Below are 21,120 nucleotides of genomic sequence, written 5' to 3'. Positions count from 1 at the left end.
TATTAATGCAGTATATAAACCTTATTGAGCAGCTTATGACTTTTAAGGAAAAATTGTCGTATACAGTACTACAGTAGTCAGTCTTTTGCAGTAGAGCACTTTACTTACAAAAAATGCAATATTTTCAATTTGGTATAATTCATGTTCTTATATAACTTGTATTTTCACCAGTTCCATGGTCAGCAACTGAACCCAGAAATAAAATCTGCAAGCCAAATGAAGGCAAAAGGATTTACTGCAACACAATATGATATTTTAATGATAAAATAAAGTTTGTTCATACTTACCTGGCAGATATATATATAGCTGTATTCTCCGAAGGTCCGACAGAATTTCAAATTTCAAGGGCTGCGCAGTGGCCGGTCAGGTGGTTAGTACCCATTCCCGCCGCTGGGAGGCGGTATCAGGAACCATTCCCATTTTCTATTCAGATTTTCTAACGCCACTGTCTCCTGAGGGGAGGAGGGAGGGCAATATAAATATATATATCTGCCAGGTAAGTATGAACAAACTTTATTTTATCATTAAAATATCATTTTGTTCATGAGACTTACCTGCCAGATATATATATAGCTGAATACCACCTTTGGAGGGGGTAGAGACAGCCAAGAATTAGGAAAAACCAATTATTGGTAAAATTATTTTGGTTCCTTATCTGATAGCGTAGCTGACTGAGTGGTTACTGTCACTCTAGTCTGCTTCTGCTTTACTAGAGACCCCAGCGAGGTAGTGACCTATATAGCTGGCGACTTCTAGATGATCTGTCAACGGGGCGTGACCACAATGTGACTAGATCATAGCCCATACAAAGAGGACAAAAGAGCATTACTAACCACCTAACCAACACCTAAAGCGTTAGTTTGCAAAGGATTGGGAAGACTGCCTCCAGTAGTCGACCCAACAACCACAAAAACACAATTAAAAAGGGGATAGGATCAGAGTTACCCCTTGTCCCCAAGGTTGCTGAAGCAGCAATGTATGGTCCCAGCGAAAAGCAATTTCGTATGCTACCTAAACATCTTGCCAAGAGTGTGAGGCAAACACCGAATTGACTTCGCCAAAATGTGGCACTAAAAATGTCACTGAGTACCATATTTTCTTGAACGCCATGGAGGTAGCAACTGCCCTCACCTCGTGAGCGTTAACTCTCAACAACTTGAAGTTGGAGTCGTCACAACTAGAGTGTGCGTCCTTAATGACGTCCCTAATGAAGAATGCCAGTGCATTCTTCGACATAGGTTTAACTGGTTGCCTCACAGAACACCATAAAACATCCAATGGACCACGAGTGTCCTGTGTTCTTTTAAGGTAGTACTTGAGAGCTCTAACTGGACATAGAACTCCCTCAGGTTCCTGTCCAATAAGGTCTGCTAAACCTTTAATTTCAAAGTGTCTAGGCCAAGGGTTAGAAGACCTATCATTCTTAGCCAAGAACTTAGGGCTTAAAGAATAGACAGCATTGTGTTCCTTGAAGCCCACATGACGGCCTCGAACTTCTCTCACTCTCTTCGCCGCGAGGAATGCCGTTCGAGTAACATCCTTAAGAGATGCAGAGTGGAGAGGCTCAAAAGGACTAAACATCAAAAACTTGAGCATTACGTCCAAGTTCCAAGCAGGGGAAATCAGCTGAGGAACCTTGGACGTCTTGAAAGAGCTCGTAAGATCGTGGAGGTCCTTATTGTCAGACAAAGCTAATCCTCTGTGTCTGAATACAATCGAAAGCATGCTCCGATAACACTTGATAGTCGGAACTGCTATATCGAGTTTTTCTCTTAAGTAAAGGAGAAAATCCACAACCTGGCTCACAGTGATAGAGGAAGAGGAAAAGCCCTTCTTTCTACACCAACCTTTGAAGGTTGCTCACTTCGCTAGATATATCCTTTAGATGAAGAACTTCTGGCTCTAGCGATGGCCCGTGCCACCTGGCCAGAAAAACCCCTTCGCTCTGACCAAGTTTCGATAGTCTGAAAGCAGTCAGGTTCAGAGCGGGGAGATTCAAAGATATCTCGTGAAGTGGGTTTGTATGAGCAGGTCTGCTCTCATAGGAAGGGTCCTCGGAACGTCTACCAACCAGAAGAGAAACTCCGAGAACCAGTGGTTCGAAGGCCAAAACATGGGGATGAGAGTCATCCTCGTCCCTTGTGAGGCCGCGAACTTGCGTATGACTTCTCCCAGAATTTAGAACGGGGAAAAAAGGCGTAAACATCTATTCCCGTCCAATCCCAGGGAAGAGCAACTATCGCAACTGCCCCAGGGTCGAGTACAGATGAGCTTTACAGAGGGAGCCTCGCTGTTCTTGAGGTCGTGAAAATATCCACAAGATGGCGACCCCAAAATTTCCAAAAATCTTGGCAAACCTCCTGATGAAGGGTCCATTCCTTCGGCAGGAGTTGATGGCGCCAACAGAGCAGGTCTGCTCGAACATTTTCGACCTCTGCCACAAAACTTGTGAGAATCGAAATGTTGCGAGCATAGGCTCAAAGAATAATCTCTCTTGCAAGGCTGAACAGGGAACAAGTATTGTCCGAGTTTGCTAGAACTACGATTGCAAACTTGGACCTCGAAGAATTGGCGAGCTAAAAGATAGCCGCCAAATCTTTGAAGTCGATGTGCCAGGACACCTGTTCCTCTCTCCAGGTTCCTAACACTTTCTCTCCCTCTAGTGTTGCCCCCCAACCTGTTGAAGACCCGTCGGAAAAACAACACTAGGTTGGGGTTCAGAAGCTTGAGGGAGATCCCTTTCTGCAATTCCGTTGGATCGAGCCACCACCACAGATCCTCTTTATATAAGGAAGAATTCTCAATTCCTCTTTCAAGTCTTCCTTGCTTTGTCAGTTCTCCAACAAAAGAACTGAAGAGGCCTGAGATGCAGACTCCCAGAAAACAAACTTCTCCAGCGAGGAAATGGTCCCCAGCAGACTCATTCCTTCCTTCACCTAGCATGTTTCCTTTTCCAAGAAGGCCGAAACTTTTTCGTACATAGAAGTTGCCGTTCTTGCGACGGAGACGCTATAAAAGCCGCTGAATAGATCTGAATTCCCAGACACAATGGACAGTGAGGGGATCAGCTGCGACTTCTCCACAGACCAGAAGTCCCAGGGACTTCACGAGTTGCAGAGTCAACTGAAGGTCCTCCAGATACCTTCTCTTCGACGGCGCTTTCGAATCAACCAGTCGTCCAAGTAGAGTGAGATCCTGACGTGCGACAGATGCAACTGCATCGCAACGTTTTTCATGAGACGTGTAAACACCCTCGGAGCAAAATGTGACGCCAACAGCATCTGGTGTTCCCAGGCGGTCAACCATCCAAGTACTGACCAGACCCAACGTTGCTTAACTTCGCTGATCGGACGAGAAGCGGCGTTTTCAACGTGGTATGGCCGTTGTGCAGAGTCCAAAGCAGAGAGCCCTGAACTGGTACGTCTAGTCCCCCAAGACAACCTGAGATACTTCACCGAACGTGGATGAATTGGGGCGTGAAGATAAGTATCTTGGAGATCCAAAGATACCATCCAATCCCCGGGATGAAGGGCTCCTAGTATTGACTGCGAGGTCTCCATCTTGAACTTTTCCTTCGGACCAAGTTGTTCGACCTGTTGACGTCCAAGACGGGTCTCCAGCCTACTGAAAGTTTCGGGACTAGAAACAATCTGTAGTAAAATCCCGGGAACACCGAGTCAATATCTGTTCCACTGCTCTCCGCTCGAACATCTGTTCGAGCAGGTCAAACAATTTTCTGTTTGACAGGAAGGCAGTTGGGAAACAAAAAACAAAAAGAGGAGACAGGAAGGGAATCAAGTAACCTCTCTCTAACAGTAGGAGGGACCAAACGTCTGCCCCTCACTCTTTCCAGGCTTGTGCAAAATGAAGCCTGGTTGCAAAGGGAGTCTGGAGATGAAGGGAGTCACTTGCTACCTCTCTTGGAAGTGACATTCCTTCGGGAAAAAACTCTTTCTCGTGGTGCGGGTCTCATGTTGCTTCCATGGAAGCCCCTTTGTTATGCAAACATTTAGCTTTCGTTTACTTTTTGTATCTGAGATCGGTGCAAGCGTTATGAAGGAGATGCAGTTTGAATGTCGATAACTTTAGTTTTGAGAAAAAACGATATTTTTGCTTCTCTGTGTATTTATTTGCTTGCCGTTACACAGTCTGATGTTTTTATGACATAATGAAAAGCCAAAAAATAGACCTGCAAAGTAATATAACTTCGCTAAATGAAGCTAAATGAAGCGAGTGCCAAAACACGGCTGAGGTTGGCCAGCGACGACGTTTTACTTAGTCAAGCTCTGAGCTGCTACTGACTGACTGCCACTGACTGCCCTGCGGCATTCCTGTCTTTCGCTGATGCGTACTATGTCCACAGGGTTGCCATAGATCGCATTAGATATTATTTCATAGCTAAAAGGAAATTACCACCGATATACTGACAATATCATTACATTATATGAAAAATGTAATTTGACTATGATAGGTTACTGTTTTGTTTATAACTTCTAACTGTGGCGAACTTTTAAATAAAACTTTCTGAGAAGATAGTCAGGATATGTATGATGCCATATATAAAAATATCCCAGAAAATTTATTTCCGATTTTTTTTTTTTTCAAACGCTCCCCTTAAGACAAAGACAACTGCGAGGGTGGAGAGAGAGGCCGAAGGTTGAAAAGTCTCAGGAAACAGATCCCTAAGAAAAAGCCAGAGTCTGATAATCAGAGGAAGAAGAAGACGAAAGAAGTTTCTCTTCATACAAAGGCTGTGACGAAAGAGGATGTTCTTCCGCAGCTGGTGGGTCTTGAGTGAGTGGTGAAAGTAGTTCCGATTCGCCGATACGTGGCGGGAACTCCCGCGAACGAAGAAGTCGTCAACTAGAGTGCGTATAGTAAACAAAAAAAATGTGGAACGCTTCACGATTAGCGTGTCATCCTTGCGCAAGAGCCATGCTAATCTTCTCTGTATCGTTCCAATTAGTATATGTACTGCCGAAGCAAGTACTGGCTAAAATAAGAAGGACATCAAATGTTGAAGCGGGTAGTTGTGCGACATGATGAACAACTGGAGCGGTGTCAACACAAGACTTGAAGCTATCGGGCGGCGCGGCGCGGAGCGTCATGGCGTGACGCGCGAGAGGCTCCGTGGCAAGTACTAGAAGAGAGTCACAGCGTGGTGGCGCGCTGCGTCATGGCTAAGCGCGCCGAGTGTCAAGGTGAGGAGCGCGTGAAGCGTGAGAAGCGCACGAAGAGCAAGACGCTCCTGGCGGCGAGACAAGAGAAAAGGCCAACACCTCAACTCGGGGAAGACGAATAGGAAGCCACTAAACACTCTCTCTAGAAGACAGACGCTCTGTATCGTTCCCGAAGCGGGAGACGAAGGTGAAAGTCTGTACCTCTTAACAGGCAGATTCGAATCTTGAAAGGTTCATGAGAGCATCCAGCTGTTGTTGCAAACCCAACAAAATCTTACGCGTTGGAGAAGCCACTCTCTCGGGAGAAGGGCTGAACCTGAGAGAAGGAAAGGGGCGAGAGACGTATACTTCCTTCCACAGGGAAGAAGCTCTAGCCCTTGCCTTAGCGCGACAGGGGGTCGAGTAGAGTGATCATTCGAAAAACACTTTATTCTCTTCTGCAGAGGAATATCCACGCAACTTTCGGGAAGAGTACAAACGTCTAGAGGAAGAGGACGTGAAGCGTCCTCTCCTCTAAGCTTCTCTTAAGAGGGCGAGAGTCCAACCGAGCTCCAACCCGTGGCGGGGAGGACGTGTCGGAGGACGAGAAGCAATCCTTCAGGATGCGTGCCTGAGCACGATCCCTGGCAGCCTGGGTAGCGTCATCAGGACCTGCCGAAGGGGACGCCAGATCGGTGGGAAGCCCCGTAACCCTCATGCGGCTTTCGACATGCCCCCTCCTGGTCCTGGGAGTTCGACAGAGGTCCAGGCCTAGAGGCATTATAGGGCCGATCTGACGCCCCCTCCACAACACTAGGGGCACTAGCACTAACACTATGCGTTTGAATTGCATTCACTTTAGTTTCAAGAGCACGCATTGACTCCACACGAGCCAGGGAATTACCTTCTGCAGCAACAAACTACAGGGTTAGTAATAAATTACTACAGGGTTACTAGTAGGAGAAAACCCTGACTGTCCAACTAAGGATGCACTCTAGGAGGAAGATTTCCTCAGCCTATCACGCTCCAATTTAAGCATATAGGCTTCATATTTCTTCCACTCACCCTCAGACAATCCCACACATTCATTACCGATTATCATAGAGCATTGAACACCCTTACATATCATACATAAAGAGTGAGGAACTATCAAAGTCTTCGATAGCCTCACCTTACATTCACCCAAGCTACAGACTCGATAGCTAGAGGTAAGACATCTTAATTATAAGAAAAGTCAAAAGCAAAATCAAAAACGGTCCACAAAGAGCGTATGCCAAGTCACAGATCCAGTCGAATACCAAAAACAACCAAAATACTTAAGTGACAACAAATTTCGAAAATCAAAAGGCGGAGGAACTGACAACAGGTGTTGACAGTCCGGCGACAGAGAAAATCTGAATAGAAAATGGGAATGGTTCCTGATACCCGCCTCCCAGCGGCGGGAATGGGTACTAACCACCTGACCGGCCACTGCGTGTGCCGCGAAATTTGAAATTCTGTCGGACCTTCGGAGAATACAGCTATATATATATCTGGCAGGTAAGTCTCATGAACAAACAATAAATTAAATAGTGCAGTAATTAAATCTTCAACTGATTTGATAATTTTAGGAAAATGTCTGGACATCACTCAAAGGGTGGCAGTTGACCAAATTTTCAGAAACCATTAAGCATTGGCAAATAACTGGAGACCTATCTAATACCATAGCAACTAAGTTCTCTCAACTGAGGATGAGGTAGTCAAATACACAAAAGCTTTGTAGACCTTTGGGGGGGGGGGCATCAATCGTGGTGCTTACCTGGCATACATCCAACAACAAGCAGAGTCTAGGTGTCTGAATTTCAGTGAGTTGGGACACCTTGAGGTGACTCAAACCTCCCACGAGTTTGGATGTTTGAAAGTGTATCCCTTTCTATCAATGTCAGATTCACTTAGCTTGGTTCATGAGGGTAGACGTAGGCCCCTTATTTCTGTAACATGTCAACAGAAGGGAAACCACCTCGTGTATTTCCAAGATTTCCTATTTCTCATGTCAGTCTGAAAATTTTCCAAAGCAAGTGTGTTGTCAGTGAACCAACAAGGGAAACAGTGCCTGACAAGTGGCACTGAAAGGCACAAGGACAGCCTGTCATTTTTCAAAGATGTTACAAAAGTGCAAACATGTTGGCAAATGGAGCTCTAGGCCAGTAATCGTACAATAGAAATTAGTTGAATTTTAAATGTACTTCAGAGGGTTGAGGACGTTGGTGTGCTATAAAAGGGTAAATATAGGCACTGTCCCATAAATCTGAAGGCAGAAGGACAGATACATCATCTTCTGTGCATGTTACTCAGTTCATCCACAAGAACTTTAGACGACTTGAATGAAATCGAATCCAATCTGTTAACAGTAGAGGTTCCCCTGCTTGGAGAGAAAATGAGTTATTCTTCTCTACAAATACGCTAGGAATGAAGTCTTGTCTAGAGAGAACTACTGCAGTCTAGGTGTAAACTAAGGTCAAGAAGCACTGAAGCTCCCAAGAGGAATGCTTACAGCTCTCTGACATATGTGAGAAGGAGCCATCATCTGGGGAGCATGACCCAGAAAATTTCCTCCTCCATTACACATCCACCAAGACACCTTTTCAGTGGCTGTCTGTCGATACCTGGGAATGTGCGACAGGTTCAACAGAGGGGGCAACTACCTAGTGGACTTCCCACCAGCCTCCACTGGACTTTCAGTATGACTTCTCCCAGGTCTAGGGGAGTATGACAGTGACTTAAGTCTAGGAGAACTGGTGGGCCGGCTAATTACCTCCTCCACTGCACAACACTCACTTTGCAAGGTTAATTTTCTATTAACCCTGGCACAAGACTGGCGATGGTATGGGAAGGAAGCTAGGGAGCCAGGCGGGGAAGCAAGTGGATAAACACATAGGGCTTGTAGAAGGAGAGAAAAAGGGTATGTAAACTTTGTACATGCCTGGCTGACTGCTACAGTTGCCGCCTGTGGGTGCAATTGGGCGTTCGGGCACTTATGGTTGCTTTGGGGCGCCTTGGCTGCAGAGCACGAGTTGGCACCAGATGGTAGGAGTCGCCTGTGGGCGCTCGGGCACTTCTGGCTGCTCAGAGCACGAGTTGGCACCAGTGGGCGCCATCTAGCACTTGTAGCATGAGCTGGCGTCAGGCTGAAATGGGCGCCAGCAGCTGCTTCTGGGTAATGGAAGTGTGGAACGTTCATGATCTGCGCATCAACTTAGATACGTGTTATCCTTGCACAGGAGACATGAGAAGCTTCTCAGAAACAAGTTCCAATTTAGTAAATGTACTGACGAAGCGAGTACTCTACACAATATACTGAAAAAGCAAATACTGGGACTGATCTCGGCCGATGATAAAATATTGTTATAACTTGTTACTTGTTGACACTTATCTGGGTCCCACACCACTTCCAAAGTGCTTGCAAGGCATCCATTATCAAATTAAAAGTTTATTTATCAGATGTATTGCCCTGAGCACGAGTCATCACAATGCATGTTCCACATTCACTGTTTGATACAGTAAATCCCCTGTATTCGCGGGGGATGCATACCACACCCGCCCCCCTGCAAATAGCTAAAATCTGTGAATGCTTGAAACCCCTCTAAAAACACTTCGAACTGCCTATCTGGATAGTTCAAACACAAAAAGCCCTCTAAAAATGCTTATACCTGAGTATTTTAATAGTTTTACCACAAAAAGTGCATTTAGTCATGAAACTGATATCAAAATACAGTAATTAGTGAATTTCTCAGTGAAAAATACTGCGAATGGGCGAATTTTCCACGAATAATGTGCATATATGTTCCATAGATAAATCCGCAAATAGGCAAGTCCACGAACCACGAGAACGTGAATGCGGTGGGTTTACTATATTCCATATCACAGCATTGATAAACAAAAAAGTTTAAAGTTCGTTTTGAAAGATGTTCAAATCCTGAAACTGCCTCAGCTCAAGAGGAAACTTGATATATATAATCTAGGAGCTGTGCAATAAGCACCCTTCTCTCCTTACTATTTTCTGCCCTTACACTTTCAATTCTCTGCAAGGGAAACTGTGAGGGTTAAGGCAATATTATTTACTCATGGCTAGCAAGTATACTAGGTTTGGTAAACATACATAAAATGCAAATCTTTGGCCTAAAGGAATGATGAAACATCCAAGATATTGCTTTTAGGGCAATTATATAACGATGGCTTGCAAGCAGTTTATGCCCTGTAAACCTCATTGATTAGGGTTGCCATATCTGAACAGTCAAAAAATACAGGACGCTTCCCTCTCGAAACCCCCTTAACATAAGGCTGATTATCTTGAATTTCTATTCAGTCTGTGGCTGCATGTTGTGTGGCATGTGCCAATCCATATTTCTGAGATCTGATACTTTTCAGAACTTTATTGGATCTTATGTAGTTGTAGAAGTCACTGCTTGACAGACTGTTGTTGTTGTCGTCGTCATTGTTGTTATTTTTATTTTATTTAATTACGTTTTTTTTTGTTTACTTGTATAAAAGCTGAAATTCCAGACATTTGTAGAAATTTTAAAATTCCCCCCGGTGACAAGGATTTTGACACTTAAATGCAGGACATATCCGGGAAAATCCGGACGTATGGCAACCCTATCACTGATGTAAAATTTGGACTATGGGAATGGCGTAAGGGTAGATCTAAGTAGTAGCTCCAGGGCAGCAATTTCCTTCTAACTTGACTTTTCTACAGTTTTTTGGTTGCTAATTATGGATTCACCTTCAATTTTTGTCACACAAATGTAATTAACCTGTAATTAACCCCTGAAGTCCATCCAACAAGGGGTTTCCATACGCGATCTTCACGAGACAGAGCATGGGTATATGCGTCTCTTTGGAACAGTTCATATCCCGTCCGGCAAGTGCAATCACTTGTTAATGTATGGGTACCGCCCCCCGCCCAGTACTAAACACGGCGCACGGACATTCCATTTGGCCAACAAACAGATGCACCGCCAGTATCAGAACCCCTAAAAGTAGAAAAAATCAGTTGAAAAGGTCAAAACAGGCGCGGAGCTAATATTTAGAATTACCAAAATTTGGACTAAAGGAATGGTGTACGATGGAAAAATTACTTTTACGGCAGAACTACATCAGCTGCTCACAAGCAGCCAAGGCAAACAAAAAGTTTGCCCGGACTGGGCTAAGAGAATGACGTAGAATCCGGTGAACGCAGCTGCTGCAGACCACAGCAGCCGTGCCGAACTGTCAATTCTCCTGCTGTCAGTATTTAACCTAACGGGATCCCGCAAATAAACAAGAGCAAATGTCAGCAGGAGGGACCCTACGTCTTGACTAGTGGATGGCTAAAATAATCTCTTAAAGCCAGTTTCTTTATTCTCAACTCCTTACAAAGCTTCAGTGTCTTCCAAAAGAGACATTTGCTGCAAACAAACAGCTTAGATCTGCCAATGAAATTGCTACGATCATGGCAAATGCTACATGAATTGCATGTTGATTAAACAAAAACCACGTACCCAGCTCGCTTCTGTAGCCTCACAAAGTTCAGAATGTTGCTAATTAACAGTGTCCTAAGACCCACTGTAGATTCACTTCAACGCGTTCCAAATTCACAGGATACACTATCAAAGTCTTTGCCAAACACACGTTTGTTTACAATCGGCGACACAAACAATCCCTCTTGCGGGTGGGCTGGTTGATGGGCAGACATGGAACCGTTCTCAACGCCCGCGATGGGGTGCTGTTCACGGCTTCCCAGCATCTTTCACTCAGCAATCATGCAACCAACAACATTGCAAATTTCACATACACATGATAAACTACACACATCACACGTAAGCGACCAAACTCATTTGTACAACAATACGACAAAACAACGACAAAAAAATCAAATGAACGTTTCAAGTCTGCTAGGCAAGGAAATTCTTTGTACATCAGACCACAAGCAAAACACAAATACTAGATAATTTACGATACAAATTCACTGTGATAAAGTTTACATTAAATAACTATATTTGAATAAGGCACTTTTCCAACAGCTATTTCGTGACAGTCTTTATCTTTGAATCATGTTTCTCTTTATACCCAAATATATCTTAGTTATGGTTTCAAAGTGATACAGTATTCTTGAAATTCTTGTCAAATTAGAAAATGAGAAACTTATTGTTAAATGGTAAACGTACCAACTTCTATCATTACTAAATTTTGCTAGTAATTTACTTCCAAATAATTAAAAGTTACTCAAGTAAGTGGGAGGGGCCTGTGCGGGATCTTACAAATGACGAAACATTGAAGAATTACTTTAAGGCAAATAATTGTCGGTTAGCGAGTGTCTATGCCCGGAAAACACCATTTGAAAATTATTTTAAGGCAAAATTATACTAAACTTGCAAGTAATCTGCGTAAGATGCAAGAATTACATTGTATGGCAAAACTACATTGGCGGCAGGCAAGTAGCCATGGCAAGAAATTTTGTTTTCCTGAATTAACCTAGAAGAACGACGAAACATTGAAGAATCACTTTAAAGGAATTATATCAGGACTTGCGAGTGTCTATGCCCAGAAAACACAATTCGAAAATTAATTTTGAGGCAAAATTATACCAAAGGCTTGCAAATAATCTAGACCCGGTAAACAAAACATAATGCAAAAGATTCAGCCTAAAGGTATGGCATAGCCGCATAACACATACGACGATTACTTGAGGGCTGAGTTATTGTTGGCGGCTCGCAAGCCTAGATGTAAACAAAAGACTAAGAGACAAAATTCTGTTCATGTATCAACTTAATTATAACAAAACAAGGAAAAAACTCATCCTGAGATTTCATGTACACCACCGAAATCCAGATATTATATCTGGAAAATAATGAATACGAGCCGCTAATGGGCCAGAACTGGTCACCTACACAGACGTGCGAAGTGTTACCTGCGAAATTTTTAATTCAAGTTGCCATGTAAAGTGAACTAATAGCTATGTAATTACTTGGTAAGTTACTTAAATAAAACCTCAAAATTAAGAATCTACAGTCACACCCCGAACTTACACGAGGTTAGGTTCCAGAACCCCTCACGCAGGGCGAATTTTAGCATACGTTTGGCACAGTCTCTAAAAATGCTAATAAATGCTTATTTCTAAAGTTTAAACACTAAATATGACCCTAATCATGCTCCCAAATTATTAAGCTAACTTTTAAATGAAATTAAAGTTAATGTAATTTTATTTAAAAGTTAGCTTAAGGGGCACGCCAATCGCCGAATTTCGAGGAATTTCGATTTTTAGTTTTTTACAGTTTTGGACTGGTATATGCCTAAAACATGTCCTGAAATATTATTGATAAAAAAGTTTAAGTGTTTTTTTTATACATTTTTGTTCACCGCATTTACCGGCGTTTGAGCGGCACTGAGCGAAAAATTATCGCAAACTTTCTGGATGACTTTTTAGGTGGAAGTGAGAAATATACTTTACTTTCCTACTAAAATACACATTATCTACAATAAAAAAAACTGTCTTTCTCTCTCAAAAAATATAATATCAGAGTAAATATGTATCTATGTATCTCGATATCGCCCTGAGAGCGACAAATTGTCGTACAATGTTTGTATGGCATGCCAATTCTGGATAGTAGGATACTGTAGAAGTGAGAAACTTACTTCAGTGTCCTACTAAAACCACCCATTTTCTACGATATGAGCTTGTTAGTTCTCTAGAAAAATATAAAACAAAATATCAAAAAAGTAAATATATATCGATGTATCTCGATATTTTGAACTCAGTTATCACAGATGTACCATGCCAACTAGTTTACATATGATAGTTTATATTTATTGACATATTTTTACTACGTATTTTCGGAAATAGGAAATTATATAAGTAGGTAACAGTTCCAAACAGAGCGTCGGGTTTTACCAGTAAACAAACTCGATTTGTTGTGTAGTTTTGGTTCAAGTGATATCGTAGAGCTTTGTGAGTTGTGACGCTATAGAGGGATGATTAAATTTGTTTTTATTTAGCATTTCCCAACGTTTTGCGAGAGAGAGAGTGTAATTGTCGTTAGTGAGTGCTTCGGTTGTTGGAAGAGGGATGAGGTCGTTAGTTTGTTTACGGCGCTGTCTGTCTGTGGAATATATGTGAGGATTTTTCGGTTTTGGAGGCAGTTTTGAGTCAGAGCTAGTGCCGGTCAGTCGCTTTTTTGGTCTAAAACAGTTTGTTTGTGTGCTGATGCAGAGTTGTTGTTTTTCCTTGTTAGTGTGCTGTTCTTGTTGCTGTATGTTCGTGAGTCGTGTGTTTTGCTGTTTTGGTTTGGTTTGTGTGGTTTTGTGTGCTGTGTTGGCGACCGTGGACGCCTTACTCCATCTTCCAGCAACCGAGGACCAGGGTGAGTGTTGTGTACTGTCTTTTTTTGTGGTTTTGAATTCCGCCACATAATATTTGGCGTCAACGTGGGGCAGCTGGTGATTGCAGCTGCAATTGAGATTGGTGGCTGGTAGTGTGACTGAAGAGAAGGATGGAAGAGGAACTGGTGAGGTTGAGAGAGGAGAATACGTGGTTGAGGGGTGAGAATGAGAGATTGAGGAGTCAGTTGGAGGAGATGGGGGAATGCTAAGAAGTGCGAAAGAAGAAATGAAAGGGGAGATGAAAGAGTCAGAAGAGAGGGTGGATAAAAAGTTGGAGGAATGATGAAAGGTGTGGAAGAAATGGTGAAAGGTATGTTCAAGGGTGTTTTTTTGGAGAAGGGGCTGTTGGAGGCAGGTTCTCTGGAACGTGTGAAGGGGCAAGAGAGATTGAGGAAGAAGTGAATGGAAGCGTGAGTGATGAAAGTGATGTGGGAATAGGAAGTAAGAAACGAGAGAATGAGAGGCAGGGTAAGGAAAAGGGAATGAAAAGCAAGGGAAGGAACAGAGGGAAAGTAAGGATAAGTCAGGGGAAGAAAAAGGGAAGAAGGGAAAGGAAAGGAAATTGGTAAGAAGGGTAAGGAAGTGGGAAAGGCAGGAAAGAAGGGAGAGGGTGAAGGCAGTAGTGATAGTGAGGTGGATGGAGGTGAGTGGATAAAAGTGGATAAAAAGAGGGGGAAGAGGAGTGTAATGAGTAAGATGAATGTAAGTGCGGAAGTGGACTCTTTGTATTCGGAAGAGGGTATGAAAGGACAGAGTGAAAGTAGTGAAAGTGAGAGTGAAAGTGAGAAAGAAGTGAGAAAGGCTATGTATGTGAGGGAGGTACCCCGGTGTGAAAGGTATAATGAGTATGGAAGTAGGGATGTGCATGATTTCTTCAGGGAGTATGAAAGGTTTTGTCAGGATAAGTATGGGGAAAGTAAGAGAGTGTGGGCACGAGAATTAGGAGAATATTTGACTGGGTTTTTGCTTGATATGTATAGGGTTATTATGAGTGTGGGAGATGTTGAGTATGACAAGGTGAAAGCTAGACTAGTTGAGCAAGCGAGGCGTATGAAAGTGAGTGTTAAGTATAAGAGTAAGAATGAATTTGATGAGGCAAGAATGAAAGCTGGGGAAACCTTGTCACTGTATGCTTGTAGGCTGGAGACGTTGGCAAGGAAGAAGTTTGGGGATGATGGGATAGATGAATGTAAGGAGTTAGTACGGAAGTTGTTAGGGACAGTGCCAGATGGAGTTAGAGAATTTGTGAACTTGAAGCGGAAGGAGAAGAAAAGATGGACGAATGAAAGGTTGACTTGGGGAGAAATTTTGGAAATTGTAGAAGATTATGAGCTTGACAGGGTTATAAAAGAGAGCAGAAGTGTAAGTGTAAGGGCTGGGGTAGATGAGAGAGTACCAGAGTTTGGAAGCTTTAGGGATGCAGTGTTGAGGGGCCCAATGAGAATGGCCGATAGTGTAATAGATAGGAGTGTAAGAGCAAGTAATGTGGAGGTGCCAGTGAGGGTGAATGGTGGGTTTGTAAGGGAACAACGGGTTGGACGGGTTAGGGATAGTAGTGTACAAAGGGGAAGGTCGATGAGTGGAAGTCGAGCGAAGTGTTTTAGATGTGGAAAGGAAGGACATACAAAGAATGAGTGTAGGTGGGCTTTAGGAGCGTGTTTCGGGTGTGGGCAACCGGGACATTTGGTAAGGGAGTGTACGAAAGATAGGGGGGTTAAATGCTACAGGTGCGGACAGGTGAGTCATATTGCTAATGGTTGTAGGGGTACCCTAAGTGAATGTAATATGTGGCAACTGTGGTAAGAATGGGCATTATGCGAGAATGTGTTCAGAACCGAGAGCGAAGTGTGTCGAATGTGGAATGGAAGGGCATGTATCAAGTGTATGTAGACGAAAGAGGGTGACTGTGACAGCGAATTCGGGAAACTGAGTGTGAAGGGGGTTCAAATGGGTGGATCCTCCAGGATGCAAGCGGCGGTGCGTGTGATGCATGTACGTGAGGGGTTGTTGCATGAGGATCAGCAATTTGTTTTGATAGAGTATGGTAGGAAACGTAAGAAAGGGAAGAACGTAAGTAAACGGAATGGTCGTAAACAAGTGTGATAGGGGTGTGAGTGCCAAAGTGGAAATGAGTGATAAAGCGTGTAATACGGATGAATGGGATGGTATGAATAGAACGATAGCATATGCGGGTTTGATATAACTGAGTTGACTGAACGTGTAAATAAGTGAACGGTTGGAGGTGAGCGAAAGTGTAAGAGTAAGAGAGCGTAGCAGTGATAGACGAGTGATTGAAAGCATGAATGAATCGTTGCAAGAATTGGAAAGGTCAATGAGCGAATGGGATGGGTTAGTTGAAGAATTGGGGAGGTATTCGGGGACGAGTTAGAGGGTATAGATGAGATTGTGGATGAAATTGAGAGTGGGAATAGTGAAGAAGATAGCGTGAATCTGAGAGAGAATGGAGGAGATGATGTGGATTTGAATGTTGCTAGAAGAGAGAATGATTCTGAGAGAATGATTGCGTGCCCGCGAACGCGATCTAGAGGACCTGCTAGTGAGCATCCGTGGGTGTTGTGTAAAATTTGAATGCAGTGTGGAAGGTATTGGTTGGGAAATGCTAAAAGGGGGGAGAATTATAGAGGGATGAATAAATTTGTTTTTATTTAGCATTTCCCAACGTTTTGTGTGAGAGAGAGAGAGAGAGAGAGAGTGTAATTGTCGTTAGTGAGTGCTTCGGTTGTTGGAAGAGGGATGAGGTCGTTAGTTTGTTTACGGCGCTGTCTGTCTGTGGAATATATGTGAGGATTTTTCGGTTTTGGAGGCAGTTTTGAGTCAGAGCTAGTGCCGGTCAGTCGCTTTTTTGGTCTAAAACAGTTTGTTTGTGTGCTGATGCAGAGTTGTTGTTTTTCCTTGTTAGTGTGCTGTTCTTGTTGCTGTATGTTCGTGAGTTGTGTGTTTTTCTGTTTTGGTTTGGTTTGTGTGGTTTTGTGTGCTGTGTTGGCGACCGTGGACGCCTTACTCCATCTTCCAGCAACCGAGGACCAGGGTGAGTGTTGTGTACTGTCTTTTTTTGTGGTTTTGAATTCCGCCACAACGCATTTCCTTTTCGGGGTTTCGTACCTTGTAGTGGTAGTGCATTCACGCAATTCCATTGCCACAAGCAAGAGAAGTACCACTCTTATGAGGGTGAAATTTGAACGATTGCGACTCGGAAGTTTGCTACAAGAGAGGGGCGAAGCAAACGGGAATTCCTCTCGCCTAGGATAGCAACAACACCAGAACGCCCATATCTAAGTAAGGATTTGTTTTCCTATATTAATGATATTCAAATTAGTGGCATTCTAATTAGTGATTACTCTATTTCATAATATATTATATAATTATAAAAGACCACAAAGCTTGATTTTACTGCAGTGAGTTGTCGTCTGACTCGTGACTTGTGTAGGCTTGGTTGTCCAGCGCTTGTTTACTTTATCCTCGCATTTGTGCGTTTATTTGCCTCTCCAATATCTGAACGGAAAACGTGCAACAGTGCTAGTGTACTGTATATAGGTTATGTAGAAAATTTATATTGAAAGCATATATTTTTATAGGTTATGAGGAAAACTTTACGGCGAGTGTGAAACGATGAGAACAAACCAGTCCTAGAACACCATGCCCTGGCCTAGCCTCATTAGGGCATTTATTTTTGAAATTTGTTTATAATGAAAAAAATTCGCCGTGATAGCATATAGCCTACTATTTTTTATAGGTAATGGAGAAAACATATTGATAGCATATATTAATGAATTTTTGTCATGAAAAAACTTTGCACTGATAAATTAAATATATATATATATATATATATATATATATATATATATATATATATATATATATATATATATATATATATATATATAATATATATATATATATATATATATATATATATATATATATATATATATAACTATCTTTTACTATAATGCAACAGTATAATATGAATATAAAAAAGGCCCATAAAACACTATTTGAATGTTGCAACCATATATTTCGCACACTTCCTTCTGTGCCCCAGTTCACTGGTAAAATATGGGGGAGATGATGTGTTACAAGAGCAAATATACTGCCACACATACATATTCTTTATATATATACTCTCGTAATTCATCATGTGCCCATATTTTACCAGTGAACAGGGGCACAGAAGGAAGTGCTCAAAATATATGGTTGCAAAGTTCAAATACTGTTTTATGGGCCTTTTGTTTATATGCTTATATATATATATATATATATATATATATATATATATATATATATATATATATATATATATATATATATATATATATATATATATATACATATACATATATATATATATATACATGTATATATATATATATATATATATATACATATATATATATATATATATATATATATATATATATATATATATATATATATATATATATATATATATATATATATATATATATATATATATATATATATATATATATATATATATACATATATATATATATATATATATATATATATATATATATATATATATATATATATATATATATATATATATATATATATATATATATATATATATATATATATATATATATATATATATATATATATATATATATATATATATATATATATATATATATATATATATATATATATATATATATATATATATATATATATATATATATATATATATATATATATATATATATATATATATATATATATATATATATATATATATACATATATATATATATATATATATATATATATATATATATATATATATATATATATATATATATATATATATATATATATATATATATATATATATATATATATATATATATAATGATTAAAGAAGAATTCATAGCAAATTGCCTCCCCCTTTTTGTTGTTGTTGGTTGTTCTGTTGTTTTTATGTATTGCCAGGTGCCCGATCGATAGACCATCTGTCTATCGATTTAGTCAACGATCAGAATACGAGGGTTTAAAAGATTAAGGCCACTCCCTTTTAAAACAGAACTTTCCTTCCAGAGGCAAAAGTGATCTGTCTTGGGCGTTTTTCTTACAGGCAAAGCCTCCCCTGCGGGCAGCAGGTGCATATGAGTCAAAACCCCTGTGTTGACGCACCCCCTGCCCCATAGGAGGGGATAAAAGCAGAAACCCACGAGGTCTCGAGACACACATGCGGGCTGGAAGATAGGGAATGAAGACGTCCCCCACACCTGGTCCCAGCGAGGCCCTTGTATCCTAACCACGTGGCCCCTTCCAAAGTATACTTTCCTCGTGCCCTTCGACGGCAAGCCACGTGCTCGCTTTACCTGGACCTGCCGGATGCCCCCTCAAGAATCGCTTGGCCCTTCGTGAAATTCCACGCGTCGCCCTTCTTCGAGAAGTCCCCATCGTTGAGCCCTTGCATCTCACCACGTGGAAGAAACTCGCCCTCGGAAATCCTAAGTCATCCACGGACCGCCTTCTGATGCGCCCTCGGAAAATCTGCTACGGTAAAGTGCCCTTGGAAGAGCCCCATTTCAGTTATGACGCTTTTGTCTCATAACATTTGCTTAAATAGAAAGCCAGAAAGAATCCCTTGTCTAATGTCCGTGCGCCTCTTGCATCGGCAGTATTAATTCTTTATTACTCCTTTGGCACCCTCAGTGCAGCTTTGAATTCATTATTCTTTTGTCTATTTTCATTACTGGCGTATAATGTGCATATCTCTCATTTCAGAGGGACCCTATTTCATGGAAGCTTCTCGGACTGTGTCTGGAATCCCCCAATTTCATTCAATCCCGTAGGAATCCCCTTCAGGATAGTAATCTACTTGAGTTCCTCTTTCCCGTACTGATATCATTTATGTAAATACACTCCTTTAAATTTGCCCATGTGTTTTACGTAATATTTCCCTCAGTAACAAGAGCCCTATGCTCATATGAAATTCTCCTTTGTTTTCTCTTTTTTTTACGTTTTCCTGGACCCACGAAGTCAGAATCACAAGGCTAAATTACCTTAAATTGTTGCTACCTGTCTCACAGAGAGTATCTCAAACAAAAACCACGGAAAAACGTAAATATATATATATATATATATATATATATATATATATATATGTGTGTGTGTATGTGTGTGTGTGTGTGTGTGTGTGTGTGTGTGTGTGTGTGTGTGTGTATCTTCTTCTTCTTTTAACATGCTTTTTCCCATTTTGTATGGGGTAAGCACAATGCCTTCTTTTGAAGGACTTTGATTTGGCTTTAGGGTAGACAGTAGTCTCAATCAGCTGCCCTGCCTCACATCGCTTAGACCCCGGTAGCATATGTACATGTATCATACCAGTCCCCAGCGCCCTTTCTCCCAGCAGCGAGAAGTTGCGTGTTTAGGTTGACAGTTCGAGATGTGTGAGGTGTCTATTATGTTTTTAGGAGATGTTGGAGTCGCTTTGTTTGTGTGTGTATTAGTCTGTAACACCCATTTGCTTTGAAGCTATCCATTGATTACACACATAATCCTGGGGTGTCTACACGGATAGCAAAGTGTCCACCTCTCTGACCAGTTGGCTGCGGATTTGAACCCGCGCCACAGACCTCTGCAAAGTCCAAAGCTGCTGCTCTAACTGGCTGGGCCATCGAGGCTCCATATGTGTGTATTATGTATATATATATATGTGTGTGTGTGTGTGCAAATTTTAGGTAACATATAAATCAAGAGAGAGCACATTTCTATTCATTTGATTATATTGAAAATTTCACAATATATTTCTTATATGACAAAATAGTTGTTGTGCAAAAATCAGTCTTCTAATTGTCATAGTTTCATAGTTATTACAAAATAACCATAAATTTTTTTCTCTTGCCGTTTTCTCAAAACTTAGTTTTGTTCATGAGACTTACCTGCCAGATATATATATAGCTGTAATCTCCGAAGTCCGACAGAATTTCAAAATTCGCGGCACAAGCAGTGGCCGGTTAGGTGGTTAGTACACATTCCCGCCGCTGGGAGGTGGGTATCAGGAACCATTCCCATTTTCTATTCAGATTTTCTCTGTCGCCGGACTGTCAACACCTGTTGTCAGTTCCCCCGCCATTTGGATTTCGAAATTTGTTGTCGCTTAAGTATTTTGGTTGTTTTTTGGTATTCGACTTGAATCTGTGACTTGGCATACGCTTTTTCTGGACCGCTTTTGATTTTGCTCTTGACTTTTCCTTTAAGTAAGATGTCTTCCTCTAGCTATCGAGTCTGTAGCTCGAGTGAATGTAAGGTGAGGCTATCGAAGGCTTCGATAGATCCTCACACTTTATGTATGAAATGTAGGGGTGTTGAATGTTCTATGGATAATCGATGTAATGAATGTGAGGCATTATCTGAAGGGGAGTGGAAGAAATATGAATCCTATATGCGTAAATTGGAGCGTGATAGGTTGAGGAGGTCTTCCTCCAGGAGTGCATCTGTAGACAGACAGTCAGGGATTTCACCTGCTAGTAACCCTGTAGTTATTAGTCCTAACCCTGTAGTGTTGCCT

At 41.4% G+C, this 21,120-nt stretch overlaps 1 protein-coding gene and 2 non-coding genes across 7 annotated transcripts in view; all 3 read right to left on the bottom strand.

Annotated features, from left to right (window-relative positions):
* Positions 1–21,120, bottom strand: part of BBS8 (tetratricopeptide repeat protein 8) — a 132,738-nt gene that overhangs the window by 63,505 nt on the left and 48,113 nt on the right. The window lies entirely within an intron of this gene.
* LOC136848282 (5S ribosomal RNA) lies at positions 3,270–3,388 on the bottom strand. The gene has a single exon (XR_010856002.1). It is a non-coding gene; the product is annotated as a 5S ribosomal RNA (ribosomal RNA).
* On the bottom strand, positions 4,887–4,990 carry LOC136848280 (U6 spliceosomal RNA). The gene has a single exon (XR_010856000.1). It is a non-coding gene; the product is annotated as a U6 spliceosomal RNA (small nuclear RNA).

The sequence above is a fragment of the Macrobrachium rosenbergii genome, chromosome 18 (assembly GCF_040412425.1).
Source record: "Macrobrachium rosenbergii isolate ZJJX-2024 chromosome 18, ASM4041242v1, whole genome shotgun sequence".
In the NCBI taxonomy this organism is placed as follows: domain Eukaryota; kingdom Metazoa; phylum Arthropoda; class Malacostraca; order Decapoda; family Palaemonidae; genus Macrobrachium; species Macrobrachium rosenbergii.
The sequence above is the reverse complement of the archived record's forward strand: the minus strand, read 5'-3'. Positions and strand labels throughout refer to the sequence as shown.